Source organism: Thunnus maccoyii, chromosome 3, assembly GCF_910596095.1.
Source record: "Thunnus maccoyii chromosome 3, fThuMac1.1, whole genome shotgun sequence".
NCBI lineage: Eukaryota > Metazoa > Chordata > Actinopteri > Scombriformes > Scombridae > Thunnus > Thunnus maccoyii.
The window spans coordinates 21,757,180-21,771,113 of NC_056535.1; the positions used below are offsets into that span (position 1 = coordinate 21,757,180).

At 39.4% G+C, this 13,934-nt stretch overlaps 1 protein-coding gene across 10 annotated transcripts in view; it reads right to left on the reverse strand.

Annotated features, from left to right (window-relative positions):
- The window catches only part of atp2b2 (ATPase plasma membrane Ca2+ transporting 2), a 150,437-nt gene that overhangs the window by 80,543 nt on the left and 55,960 nt on the right, over nt 1-13,934 (reverse strand). The window contains exon 1 of one of the 10 annotated variants that reach the window (XM_042405954.1): nt 12,714-12,852. The exons of the other annotated variants lie outside the window; for them this stretch is intronic. The gene's annotated coding sequence lies outside the window, so the exon portion shown is untranslated. Of the gene's footprint in view, nt 1-12,713; nt 12,853-13,934 lie in introns of those variants that run through there. 10 annotated transcript variants of the gene reach the window in all.

Below are 13,934 nucleotides of genomic sequence, written 5' to 3' on the forward strand. Positions count from 1 at the left end.
CACTGTTTTTAGTGTTGCAACACTTTCCACCTACAGATTAATATAATAGAACTTAGTATTCCAACTTTAGTTTTATATAGTGTCACCGGTTATAAAACAAAGAAGGGCAGCACGGAGCAGGACTGCATCTTTCTCTTTGTTTTTTCTCCAACCTTTTATGCTGTCCCCCTCCTTCGCCTGCCGATCAGGTCCAATCAATGTTGGCGGTACTCTCTGCATGCCAAGGCAGACATCTGTGCCGGCCAGATCCTCCAAAACCGTCAAATGAAAGCAAACAAATGCTCTCCCAGGAAATTATATGTGTATGTGTGTATGTGTATGTGTGTGTGTGTATGTGTTTGTATGCCTGAATGGTTAATCAAGTGGCTGGCTGAGGAGAGAAACTACATCACACAGGTAATTCTCGATTGTACCAGATGGACCGCTTGTAAGAGAGAGACAGACACTGCCACCATCAGAAATTATACCGGTGTTCCTGCACTCTACCTCGGCATCACAAGTACTGCTGGTTCTCTATCCTACCAGCTTGACTTTTGCAGTTAATCAGTCAGACAACTAGGTAAAATGGAAACCAGCAGGGCTCTGGGTCATGTAGATCCCAGATCAAAAACCACTGCCTAAGTGGTTGTGGCTGTTGAATATGTGTGCTGGCACAGCAAGGAAGCACTGATTGTTTCAGATTGTCAGCATACCTACAAACCAATAATGCTGATGATCACAAAAGATACAATTAAATAAATGTATAATTTGATGCCAAGAAACCTTAACTGAGTATTGATCACCTTTGTTCCAACCACAAAACAATGAAAAATCTGTCCATAGTACCCTCTAAGAAAGGGGAAATGGAAAGCAGTAAAATCAGCTGATAACCTTTTCTGCGTGTCTTTTTATTATCATTATTACTACAAAATAGTTTTTTTTAAATTTCATTACATTAAGGAAACAAATATCCATAGTATTAGAATAAATTGTAAATCCTAGAGCGGAGGTTTACTATAAGCCCTTTGGGGTTTCTTACCTCTCCAGCACAATCCCTGCAGTGTCTGTTTTTATATACTTTTTTTTTTTTTTTTATCAATTCCTCTGCGCTAATAAAAAAACATTCTCTCATCCTCTCCAAAATTCTTTTAGAAAAAAAAAATTGTGGATAGCAATGCAGTGTTTCATGACTAATTTAATGCAGAATGTCTGTGCAGCTCCCTCCACAACATCTGTTCATCACAGACCATGTATGGCTGTGTATTTCCAGATTCACATTATCATGTCGGTGATGTAAGTGACTAGGTGGTGGTGGTGGTGGTGGTGTTATATTCTGCTGGCATGCAGCTGCCTATCTTTAAATTACGATGACATGCGCAAGAGTGGGAGGGATTGAGATGTGGGAGGGAGGGAAATGAAAATAAAAGAGAGGAAGGGGGGAGAGGGAAGATGTAGATAGAAGACAAAAGTTGAAAGATGGAGCAAGGCAGAGATCAGGAGAATGGTTTGAAAGAGCAATGCAGAATTATGGAATCGTGGTAAAAGACACTGAAAGGGACCAAGGGAGAGGGTAAAGTAAAAGCGAAGTGCACTGCTGATGCCTGAGCTGAGTAACTTCAAAGCAAATGATGTTCCTCTTTTTGTAGAACGTCAACACAGACACACTACCATGCATATATGTACACAGAATTGATTTCCTGTTTCCTTGGAAAAGGAGGGCAGCTGTGAGAAGAGCTATTGTTGGTGTTTTATATGCATTCACTGATGAAACACTGATGAAGGCAGTGTGTCAGAACGGTTCTTCCTCCCTGTTAAATAATTTGAACATCAAAGGCTGAACAACTTTCATTTCCTCGAGTGCTGAGGTTATGGAGCCATTTCATGACTTTGTGAGCATCTTGCAGAAACCTTCCGCCTCCAATATTTCCATTTATCACCAGTCAATCTTGTCTCGCTGTCTGCATACCACACCACTAATCTCTATGTTGTCTTCTTTTCTTACCTGTCTATCTGCACCTGACTAAAACACTTCCCTGCTGTGCTATTCTTCTGTCTTCCTCCCTGCCTACTTGCCAGTCTGTCTGCATTATTGTCGGCGTGCTCCCCATGGCTTGACAGTGAGTAATGAGTAACATATGATCAAACACTCAAAGAGAAAGTGCAGATTTTGCAATAATTAACAGCTTTTTTACCTAAAGTGCGAGAACACTTAATTGGGCTTTGTGATCTTGAACACCATATGGGATCCACATTCAAACGTGACCAGATGCTAAGACCATCTGACCACCATACTGTACTGCATTTGCCTTATGATGAACTACTGAAAAACCAGAGAGGAATCTACTATTGCTGAGATAAAACGTAACATCAGTGCAGCTCCACCAAACAGCAGTTGTCTTCACAGCCAATGATTTGGGGCATAACATGTTGTTGTTGTTGTGATAATAAATATCTTTTTCTGTCTTATTGTTGTTTGACTTAATGTATCTAACCACTGTTTCATTTCTTTACCAGATTTGTAATTCATTGCTTTTTCATTTAAATGGCCAAATGTGTAGCTAGTCATCAAAAAGAACAAAAAAGCTACAATCCCACTAAGCAGCCCTGCAGCATTATTACAGTGTTGTTACTTGGCACTGTATTTTCTTAAGTGCACTCCTTATATATTTTATTGTGTTATGTAACAAGGTCGTCCTTTCTAATCAATACCGACAGTATTTGAGGCTTTAAAGACTTGAAGAATTCAACTTCAGCTTCAGTTTTGAGGCCGTAGTTAATAGTGCTGTTAAGCACAAATCTCATTAAGCAATTTTATGTAATTGTGCCTTGATGACATCATCACTATCATCACCACAGTCTCTTTCTCTATTCGTCTTGAGGAGAGACGCTCATTGACACATTTAAATTATGATTTGCAATATTGTGTATTCTATTTTAGCATCAATGTTATCTTTAATTTTGGATTCCTGTCTGTATTGTGCCTACTGCTTTGTCTGCGGGGTCTCTCCGCTCTGCTCTGTGATTAGAAAGAATAAGTGTTGATGATGAAACGATGCTCTGGAATAATTGCTGCTTTCTCTATGATGAAAAGTTCCTGGTCTGACAAGCAGTGGGTCGTTTACTGTCCTCTACAGTGAAACTGTGCGCATTCTCTGTGTGTCTGTCTCAAAATGTCCTTGAGCTCGGTGAGGCAGAGCTGAGGTATGAGCTGTGCCCACTGCACCACCAGCAGCAGCAGCAGCAGCAGCAGCACTGACACACAGCCCCCCCTGCCTGTGACAAAAAATACTGCACAAGACTTCACTGATGATAAAGCTGCTCTGCACACCTGCGTGTTTATAAATATGACATTATAATGTCAGATGAAGAGTTTACAGATGCTTCTGGGGTTTGTCTCATGACACGGAGACTTTCATTTCAACACATATTCAAAATTACCGATCATATGAGGTCTTTACAATACATGGTGTTCATGTGGAATGGACTAAATAACATGAATACCTTACAATGCAATGCAGTCATTACAACACCACCACTAAATATAGTACAGCCTCAAAAATGATTGAATCAACACCTCACTGCCAGTCTCGACAAAAGTGCAACAAAATAAGCTTCACAAAAACGACTGTTGATGACAGTGTGTCCACTCCTATATCACAACCTATAAAGGAAGAGTTGCTGATTTAGTAGGCGAATTAGCTGATTGGTTCTTGCTCTCTCAGCTGGAAAGGCAAAGATCACACGTCAGATGTTTGAAAATTTGAATAAACTCAGTGACCTCTAAAGTAAACGTAGCTTGCTGTGTAAATATGTGATGTGTGTAACCTGCACTTTCTGCAGCAAAACATCTATAAAATTTAATTTGTCTAAAGTTACAAAGAAAATGAGGGAAATAAAAAATTAACAGTTAAGCAGCAGAAGCAGTCGCACAATGTTCAGGGAATCCCCAAACACATGCATAAGCACACATTGGACAGCAGCTGCATTGCGCGCTCTCATGCAGGCAAACTCTTATAGTCTAATATCCCAATGCGCACACACACATTAGCAGAAAGAGAGAGCGACATATGAACAGACATTGTCTCTGAGGTGAATTTTTATATAACAACTGCACGGAGCACCTCCTTTCAGCCACCATCAGTGTTCTCTAATTGGGTTGAAAGCAGCTGTCATGCTAAGTGCAGCAGACAGAGTCTGATGAAGAATAAGGTTATTTTTGAAACTAATGCAGGAGCTCAAAAAGGACTGCAGCTCCAAGTCATATCAGGCTGAAGAGAAGATAAAGCAGAGAGGGAAAAAAAGAGACGGAGCGGGATGAGTCAGAGAGTAGGGGAGAGACAAACACACACACACACACGCACGTACGAATACATACAATACATCTATGTGTATATGTGTGCTTAGCCTATGCCAGCTTATAGATGATGAGGGGGTTTTGAAGAAAAGCAGTTGGCCAGGCAACCCTGATAGCTGCAGGGGTGGCTGTGTGTCACTGCTGAGTGAGATTTAGAAGTGAGAAAGTGAGAACTGGTGATGATACACTGAAGCTGTGAGATGACTGGGTTAGAAGACACAAAACGAGGCACTGAAAGATATAAGCTTTTGCTCCAAATTGAGAAGCTCTAATGGACCCTGTCTTTCACATCTATGAAAAATCCTCTCCTAAAACTAGCACCTCAATCATATGTTGAGGCGTGCCATCTTTTCTCCACTCTCCTCTCGATATCCACCTGCATGTCCTCCTTTGCTTCGCTGCTTCTGCAGTGCTGAAGTCCATCCTGGCTGGTGTACAGATGTCACCTTTCCTCTCGGCTTGCCTTCATATCCTGCTGTCTGCTTGCTCTTGCTCTCTCTCTTCTTCTTTCAGTGGAACACCCTTTCATCAACATTGCTTCATTCTTTGATATTTGCAACAAATAACTGCCTTCTTTGTCCTGTCTCTGTTCCTGTTGTAAGGAGTTCTGCTGTATTCCTGGCCACCTGAATACTTTGTCCTGGGTGCACTTAGTAAGTAAATGGCATACAATGCAAGCAACTTTGTCAGGTAGGAGTATAAACCTGCCTGAAGCAGCAACCAAATCAATACTGGCATTTTATTGCCAAGTATATTGAAATATAACACACAAATGCAGCATTGAAAAAACACTTACGGTCATTATGAAAGACTGAAAAAGTAGCTAACCCAAACATTGTCAGTACAAATTGATTTAATAATAAATTGTGGTGTAGCGTTAGTGTAATAGCACAGAGGATGCTCTGGTGCTTTAACAGGATGTGATTTTGGCTCTGTTGGTGATCATCTTCTAAATGAGGAGCAGTTTTGCTATTTGCTGATGAATTCTCCAATCAAACTAGACTCCCGGCCTGACACCCCTGGAGCATGGTATCTAGCTGTCAATCACCTTGTACAAGAACTCAGGGGAGTGGAACTTAAGGAAATTATAAGATAGGAGGAGTGAAGTGGAGTGATTGCTGATATTGTGTAGTTTGATTTCTAATTAAGGAATAAAATTGTAGATGGTGACAGAGTGGCATTAACGGTTAAAGAAAACTTTAAATTGGTATCAGAAACTAAAGGCTTCAGAGTATCCTCTTTTTCCTGTGCAAAAAAGTGAAATCATGGTTTTAGAAAGACAGTATCATCAATGATGATCTCATGTGCTTTTCCAATCAAGAGAGAAAAAAAAAAATCATCTAAGCTGTGTTCAGTTCTGGGTAGTCTGCATGATATCACCCTGCTAGGTAACGCCTTTCCTGAAACTCCTATAACTAGAGCCAAGGCTACAAACGATGACACAATCACACACAGCCCAGTTAAGCATTCATGAATCAAAGCCAAACACATTACATGTACAGGAAGATGATACGTTGAACAGTCCTCACAACATCATAAGAAAGATATCAACTTTCACGCAAATAAGGCTAAATGAATGCGCATATGTGCCACAAAACAGAACACAATGTGATAAAATGAATGTCAAAATACTTATTGTGGAGAAGCTACATCAATGTTTTTAGCCAGATAGCAGTGTGGCTATAGAGATGCCAATGTCCACAACTTGTCCAATACTTTGGTTTATGACCACATACCTGCAGAACTAATGACATTCCCATCAGCCTCATCTCTACTTTGTGTTTAACCTGCTAACACGCTAAACTAAGATGGTGAATAAGGTAAACATTACCTGTTCAACATTTGCATGTTAGCAGTATTAATGTGAGCATATTAGCACTGACGTTAGTGTTTGCAGTACAGCTTCACAGAGCCGCTAGCCAGGTACAGGTGCCAAATTAAACTGCCTCGCCCCCGCCTGCAATACATTATCTGAATATCAAACAACCTGTGAACATTCTGAGAAAAATATCATCAACACGATGCCTGGTAGACTCAAAACTAAGTAGGAAGAGCGTGGGAAAAATGTAGGAGAATCAAACTTGTCACTTTTGCCGTTTAAAATAATTTCCTCACGTCTATCTATCATAACCTTACTCAATTGAACCTAGTTGAACCTAGAATGAGTCTGTTTTAATCTGTGCCACCATTGGAGAATAATGCATCAAACAAGTGGATGACAAATATGTTCAGGGGGAATTGACTACAGTATCAATCAATCAAGTTTATTTGTCATATTCAATCATTCAGGCACAATCACAGTGAAATGCAATCCTGTCAGTTCCTTCAAATTGTGCAATAAAAATAGATTAATCAAGTAATGATTGGTAAAAATAAATAAATAAATATATATTTTTATATATATATGTGTGTGTGTGTGTGTGTGTGTGTGTGTGTGTGTGTGTGTGTATGATTGGATGGGGGGTGGGGGGGCAGTCTTAGGCAATGATCTCATTTAGGATTGTAGTGGCCTGAGGGTAGAAGCTCATCCTGAGCCTCTCAGTCTGACTCAAAAGGGTCTCTAACGTAGGAAAGGTCCTGCAAAACATAATGAGCCATCATCATTCTTGAAGCTGAATGCTTAAAGCTTGTGTGTAATGAGGCAGAAACTGTGAGTTTGAATATGTAACTTCAGGTTTTCGTTGAAGGCTGTGACATAATGGTGCTCCTGTGGTTCTGACAACTAATGTGAGTAAGTAGGAATTTGGATAGGTGCTAAAATGCTGTATTGCCCAATGAATAATGACAATAAGGCTTAGACTAAGCCTTGAGTGTATGTAGGGGTTCAGATGAAAAGAGGTTTAGGCCAAAAGAAGTTGACTTTGTTTCAGTCCTTTGTTTGTTATACAACTGCAAAAAATGCAATTCAGAGGAGGTGGTTTACAGTACGTGTTGTTGAGAAGAGTAGGGTGAACTCCAGCAATACTTGTTCTACTCTGTAAATCTAAAGTCATGAATGTGAGCATGCACAGAAACAAGCATTCATATACAGAAACGCAAGCAGTGTGTGTGTGTGTGTGTGTATGTGTGTGTATGTGTGTGTGTGTGTGTGTGTTTTAGGCAACATGAAAAATTACACTGATGTCAACAGTCAAGATTTATCGTAATGATTGTGATAACATTTGTAGTGGGTTGAACATTTACTCAAAAACAAATAGTTACAAGATGGCTCATGATGGTTTTACCTTCATGTAAACTAATTAGTAAGAGCAATTATCTGTGTCAACAAAAACAAAACCCAGTTGTTACAAAGTAAATGAGTTTGACCCCTCTGTTCTCTCATTTGTTTCCCTGTGGGCCATGATCCTGACCTGAGAATACTCATCTGTTCCTAGATTTGTAAGCCTTTTTTTTCATGGAAGCGCTCTGCTGCTTTTCAGCATGACAAGCTGCTTAATCTGTGTCCGGAAAACACCCAGGGATCGAGAAGCATGATACAGCTTCTCACAGAAGTCCTTCCTGTGCAGCTAAATGAGCACGTATGTTCAAATGACATCTGAGGCAAACAGGAAGGCGCTCAATTGCCTCGTCAGTTCAAGGGACAGAAAACAATAGAATAAAATAGGATAGGATAGGATAAAATACAATATTACTACTACTAATAATAATAATCTAATAAACTATATATTAAATATGCTGACATTTGTTTTTCATCTTTCACACACACAAACACAGCACACACTTAAGGATTTGAACTTCTGCACTTAAGGAGGACTTTGTTGTGGGGGACATATACCCGATGTAAAGGTAAAGAGGATGTATACACACTAATTGAGTTCCAACCCCTTCATCATCTCCTAAATCTCACAAAACTTTGCATAACATGAGCCTATTTAGATGAACCAACACTAAATCCACAAGAAATGTCTCACCTTATAACTACTCTACATACTGTATGTCTCTATTTCTACCACTTTCCATATTTGTATTTAGTTAAACCCGCCCTGTCTGTCTGTCTGTCTGTCTGTCTGTTTTCTCTTTGAAATTCTGCTTTGCCTGCTTGCCTGCTGCACGCCTGCTTGCCTCTTTGCCCGCAAGTGGTTCATTATATAATGCCAGTGTCTTCCTACAGGGGGACATTTGGAGTCTGTTAGGATCCTACGCTGGATGGGGGTTTACATGTGCATGTGAGGGATTGGTATCTGTAAACAATCTGTCTGATGGTCCTAACATCTACAACAATACTAGCTAGCATAACACCTGGTCTTGGTAAGGTGTACCATTGTTTTGGGAGAACAATTGTTGGTTCAGGCAAAGGAAGAAAAGAACTGATATCCAGGTTTCACTGAAAAATAGGACAACAGGCATAAGGCCTAGAAAGAAAGACTAGAAATAGAAGATAGAGACACAGGGATGTTATTCTAGCTTTGAATTCGGCTGTCTACAGGGAGATAAGGAGGAATTGAAACGGTGTAATATTGGCTGCAGTATGCACGCAGTAGAGCACATCTATCTAACTGTTAATAGAACAAAAGAGAGGGCTTACAAAAGATTCACCGGTAGCCATTTTAGTCCACCAGTACACACACATTTATCACATTTTTAGCTTGAATTAGCACCAGCTGCGCTATGTTGTTGATGTTTCAAACCAGAACTGAATAGGCATATTACAATGTGACACTCAGTTTGTATGTCCTGATCTTGACCTTATGCATTCTGGTAACTAAAAGACCGCAAAACTTGATGTTGTCTAATTTTTTGAATGTAGGGATGAAGGCTATAAGTTATATTTATACAATATTTTATCCACTGGGATACACTTAACCATACATACATTTGCAAATGTATATTTATGTATTCTGGGAGATCGTGGAGATCCAATACACAAGACATGTACACACTGTGTGCACATTCCTATGCACACACACAAAAATTCACTTCCTACTGCAAGGTCACTGGAAGATACAAAGAAAAAAAACACTGCTGTGGCCCTCTCCTTGCTCCAGTTGAGTCTGTAGAAATCATGGGGGAATTATTGGTCTAATTAAATTCAACACATGCAGGCTAAGTGTCCTAGAGGAGGATGAAAGACAGAAAGAGGAGAGGAGAAGAGAGGAGAGGAGAGGAGAGGAGAGACATACAAAAAGTAAGTTACTGCCATTCGATAGCAATGGCGTAATGTCACCACTTTTAATGGATTTACCACTGTGCTATTGTTTTTTCTCTTTTCAGCAAGCAGAGGAACATCAATTTTCAATTATTACACTGAGGAAACCAGAGAGAGTGAAATAATTGTGAACAATTACATCATTATACATGAATAATCATCAATAATACATTTTACTGTACACATAAATGTGTGTTTGTGAATACAGCATTGCAGGACTTGAACATTTCCAACTTTGAACTCCAAATGTTAGCATCAAAAAAGGTGCTGGCAGACAGCAATGCAACCACTAATCTCCAACTGAACTCGTTAAAAATTGATGTGTATTTAAATGTCTACTAGATAAAAACGATTGTGTTTTTGCTTCCAATAGCTTTGCCCTTGCTCAACAGAAAGGTTTCAAATCAACTTGTAAAAAATGTATCTAACCATACAGACTGAATAGTTCAAATGTGGTAAGAAGAAAATCGAACATAAGGAACACCATGTGAAACAAGTCAACCAATCACTAGACAACACATCAATAATGACTGCCAGGTCAGGATTAGAAATAGATAAAAGCTATTAGTCACTGACTCACTGCATCACACAAACGAAAATCCGCACAAACACATTCCATGCTGTCAGATTCTCACATACTGAGTGACTGGAACTTGAAGGCTTTTCACCTGGATACGATCAATTAGAACAACACAAGCTTATTTCTGGTCCTGGCGATGTGACATTACACTGAAAGCAAGTGGGTGTCAATGTCAAGCGACTGCATGCAGCTGCTTAGATCCTGCCTTTCATCCCATGTTATGGACACATTCTAATTTAGATACAGTAGAATGTGCTTTCCCCAGAAACACTGAAATTCAGGCATTGGGAAACCTTTAGCCTCTCGAATTTAATATAAGATTAATTAATTAATTTAATATATACCTGAGTTTCTCTTTAAAACCATGTTTTATTCTCCAAACGGCACTGAGAGGTAATTAGGAGTGCTTACACAACAGGTGCAAATACCGTCACTATTGTAATCGTGCATACTTCTCATCATTATTATTCTTCCGCCAAATTTTTAGCCATGCTGGCCACATGGCTCTAGGGAGGGCAATGTCAGTCTGTTGATCGGTCAGTACACCATTTTGGGTCCAGACTGAAATATCTCAAAAATCACTGGATGGACTGGCATGACATTTTGTACAGACATTCATGGTCCCCAGACGATGAAACCCTCCCGACTTTGGTGATTCCTTGACTTTTTCTCTTGTGCAACCATTAGGGTGGACATTTGTGTCTTTTAGCGAAATTACTACTGGATAGATTTCCAAGAACTTTGGTACAGACATTTATGTCATCCTCAGGATGACTTGTAATCACTTTGTGGATTCCCTGACTTTTCATCAAGCACCACCATCAGGTCAAAAAATTAATTTGTCCAATAATTTGCTTTATGACTAAATACTTAGAAAACTAATCACATTCCCTTCAGCTCAAACTGTACTTTGTGTTGTGTTTGTGTATTGCCAATTAGCAAATGTTAGCATACTAAAACGCTAAATTAAGATGTTGAACATGGTGAACATAAAACTTGCTAAATATGAGAATGTTAGCAATATCATTGTGACAGCATGCTGACATTTGCATTTAGCTCAAAGAGATGCTGTGAAGTACAGCCTCTCAGAGCCACGAGTTTGGCTTTAGTCATAGTCTTGTTGATGTGTGACTAGTCCAGCCCGTCCTCACAAGAAAAATGACAGTACAGGTATAAAATTGAGGCCAGCAGAGATGACCTATAGTTTCATTTACACCATCTAGCAGCTATAGTAATTATGACCCAGGGAGGTGACGCAGTTCAGATGACATCAATCTAAGGTGACTTGATGAGATGATTTTTAGGTTGGGTGGATGGCTAGATAGTTAGATGGCAAATGTGGACTTTGCTGCGGGAGACCACTGTTCACTTCCCATTTTCAACTCCTAGTGTCACGTTGCCAACCGTGAGTCAGGACATTTTTTAGAAAAACTGTAACGTTGTTGACTAAGAAAGTAACTTTAAGGAAGTATAAACCATGTTTCAAGTGATCATTTTAACCCAAATCATGATCTTTCCCTAATCCTAACCAAGTAGTTTTTGTGCCTAAACCTAAACAGACCTTAACCACAGTGTTGTCACACCATAAAACATAATTACAGTGATTTGTAACGGTTTTGGAAAGTGGCATATTAAGGGTCATTCTGGAGTGCAGATGGCAGATCACTAGATGGTGTAACATAACTATACGTTGTTTTTTGCCGGCTGAATTTTAGACCTATACTGTCGTTTAATTAGGAGGATGTGTTGGACTAGTCACACAGAAACTATATAAAATCGGTGTGCTTTGACCTTTAGTAGTGATCAGACATATGGACTTCACATAAATCCCGAAAAAAAACAGTATCGATAGAAAATGCAAATGCTTAGGTCTTTCTCATTCAATATTTCAAAAAACTATAAGGCCGTATTCCGACCAAATCAGGTGTTGCAGCGCACCACCACAGGGTTGAGCAGAGGTGTGGGGGTGTGGGCGTGTTCATGCACTAGAACGTAACCACTGTGAAACAATGAGAAAATAATGTTTTACTGATCTGATTCACCGGCTTTCTCGCTACCACCGCTCCCTCTCTTCATTCACTCTATAGCTCGCTTGACCACAGCTGCTCTACAACAAAGAGAAATGTCTTCTCCTCCTCCTAGTAACATCTTTGTACTCCCTCATGGCAGGATTTAACAACTCTGATCAGTCTGATTGCCGGCTGTGATTGGCCACTGCAGCGTGACGTCAGGTTGCGTTTCTCCAAAAGTTGACTCTGGATAAACTTTCTTGCTACAGGCCAGTGAAGCAATGCTGCGGCCAAAAGCCCTGCAGCTTAAACACATTACTCCCATTCATTTGAATGGGAGTAGAGGACTGGCATTTTCGCCGTACCACTTGATTTGGTCTGAATACAGTCTAATTATTAAGGACATCAAACTTTGTACACAAGGTCCCTATAATTTTGCTCTCAGTCTATTAAAAAATGGCACCATTAGTGTCCCCATGTGGCCAGTTAGAAAGCATTTTTATTACTCATAAACCACAGTTTAAGAGAAAAAAATCTTTTATCTGTATATTCCTTGAATCAAGATAGAGAGTATGATAAACACCACTCCCATTAACATTGACTAGAACATTTTGCATCAAATCTTTATCAAATTTTGGTACATACCATATTTGGATAACTGGTTACCAAGTTCGTGGGGAATTATTGACATTAACTGCCTTAACTCTGCCAGGAAATAGCTGGTCAATTGATCTGTAAAGTGCCATGCAGACAGACTGATTAAAACATGCAATTTGAGTTAACACAGTGTACAAGATTATTAAAAATGCACAATCTGATCAGTTTAAGGACCACATAATTAGGCACATGGAGTACTTTCACGCAGAAGTGAGGCCCACCTTACTGCATTTGAATATTGGGCTGATTTAAAGGAATAGGAGCTGTATTTAAACTGCCCTCAGATTTAATGACATCCCTGCCTCCCTCTTAACTGACTGCTATACTCACACTCCTCTCCTTTTATTCCCTCTCATCTGCTCTCTAAGAATTTGTTCACTGGTAGACAAGCATACAAAATCAAAATGAGCTATTTATAAAGCTCGTCATCTATCATTTTCTGTCATTTGTTACTACCAACAAGACAAGGACAGATACTGTGCATTAATACTTAGTGTACCTGTCCTTGGCTCAAGTCTTCTATACAAAACTAGTTTGTAGAAAAATGACTGTGAAGTCTGCTTTTGTTCTATGTTTGTCGCTATGTTACACAGAGGTGGTGATGACACAGCAAAATTGAATGCACTGCGTCGCGAACAGATTCTCTCTTGACTATATAAGATATGACAGGGCAGAGCAACATACGGATTTCCACTGCAGGCTGTTTTTTCTTGTAAAAATGTGTTTTTTCATTTTAATTATTATTAAATCACTTGTGAAATGTAATGATGAATTCAGGAGTATAAAGGAATAATAAATATATGCATTTTTGAGTTCATGCAAAAAGGACCTTCATATGGAAGAGGGAACCATTGTATTTACAAACTGTGACAGACTGCAAAGCTACTTACACAGTATTTATTAGGTTTACCCCTAGGCTGATTTGGAAGTGCAAACTTCACTCGATTTAAAGACTTAATTTTAGAAATCTAAAATTGTGTGTAACAACAACAACATGACAACAACACAGCCAGCACACATTTTTCCTTTCTTTTTTACTACAAGTTTTCCTTCTGTCCTCCATTTTCAACCTGTATGCTGTGAATATTTATTAGTAACATTATTCATGAATGTCTCATCAACTGTATGTTTCGTGGAGACATAAAGACATAAAATAAGAAATAGGAGAGAAAGGCACAGAGAAAATTGTGCTGAAAGAGGACTGACACG